This window comes from Aplysia californica, unplaced genomic scaffold (assembly GCF_000002075.1).
Source record: "Aplysia californica isolate F4 #8 unplaced genomic scaffold, AplCal3.0 scaffold00036, whole genome shotgun sequence".
Classification (NCBI taxonomy): domain Eukaryota; kingdom Metazoa; phylum Mollusca; class Gastropoda; order Aplysiida; family Aplysiidae; genus Aplysia; species Aplysia californica.
In genome coordinates, this window is record NW_004797306.1 from 2,118,759 (window position 1) to 2,120,457 (window position 1,699).

Genomic DNA, 1,699 nt, shown 5'->3' on the forward strand with positions numbered 1-1,699 from the left:
CACATACACACACACACACACACACACACACACAAACAAGCACCTGTGTCTTCTAGCGCTTTGGGCAGTGCTAGGATCCCAGAACCAGCCATCTCCCCAACCATGAAGACCACTGCGGTCCACAGTGAGAGCCCATGAGACCGAGGACCTTCCTTTTTTTCTTCTTCTTGCTTCTCTCCATTTTCCTTGCTGGTGAGTGCTTCGTACTCAGACAAAGCATCCTGAGAAAATGAAAAAGAAGTCAGGTTCGTTAATGTTTGTCACCTTCGTCAGAACTATTGATACCATCATCATCGAATCATTATCACCATCACCATAAGATACAACGTTTGACCTCGAGTGCTATCTATCTATGGTTGCGAACCACAAAAATGAAAAGAAAGATCTGGAAGACTTTAAAGTACAAAGACTTCAACTGACACACTCGGGCACTTTCCCTCCCTTTTCTCTCCCATCGACGGGTTGAACCAACCCCGCACACGAATTGCTCATGGAAACAAGATACATAACACACTTTCCTGTGGTATTACATCATCGCCATCCATCATCAAAGTCACTGCAAGGGGGCACCCCTACTCGCCAATCAGGGAAAAGACATCAAGAAGATCGGCCCTTTGACAACGCGCATGTCGGTGGGACCAGTAGAGCTGGGCGAAGAGTCGAGTCCGGAACCGATTCCCAGGATTAATACTACGAATGTAAAGATCCTTCTCCTTTATACGTAAACTAACTGTTTTATCATTAAAGGTTTCTTTTTTTTTAAAGAATCTATTTTTGAAAAATAAAAGTTGAAGCTTCGCAGTGTTCCGAAATCAAAGTTATCCTAAATCCTGAAGACGTTCGCAGCCAACCAGGTAACCACCGAGGGAAAAAAAATCACATTATTAGAAAATAAGTAATTGGGTTCGGAGTCGATTCCTATGAATCCTAGCTTTCAATAATCAGGAATTCATCCGCCCAGCACTAGGGACCAGGTTGAGCTAGCGAGACTGCGGTCGGACCATCATTGGAGCTTGAGATGATATAAGAACTTTGAAAATGAAGATCGAGCTCAGCCTGCGTTGCCGAAGATGCGTCCATGAAAAGGAGGATGTCAAACATATGTTTGAATGTCCAGGAACAATGGTAATACGAATGTGGTTATTTGGACACGTGGAGGTGCCTCTATGTATTTTGACAATAGGGCCGAAAAAGAGCCTCGCTCTCGTTCGAAGATTTTTTCGCTGAATCCACCAGGCCCATTAAGGAAACAAAAAAATCATCATCATCGTCTTCATCATCATCATTGTATAAAGAAGATATTAAAACAGTCAAGACCTTGTTGTGTTTCCAAAAAATATATATTATCCACAGTTCAACGTTTCGCCCTCAACGGGCTTCCTCAGGAACATTCACAAAAATAACTGGCAAGAATCTAGATTATACTCATGCTATAAAATCTAAAGGGCGCACATACATGTCTCAACACTTAAAGGAGCGGTGAGTACAAATCGTTAAGGCCAGAGAGAAGGGAACACTAAAGCCAGAAGTGGTAGAGAGGGGGGGGGAAGGAACAGGTGCGTAGAAGTAAGAAATATAATAACAGAAGGGTGCGGTGAACACAAATCGGAAAGGCCAGAGAAAGAGAAACACTAGGGCCAGAGGTGGTAGAGAGGGGGGGAAGAGAGAGAGAGAGAGAGAGAGAGAGAGAGAGAGAGAG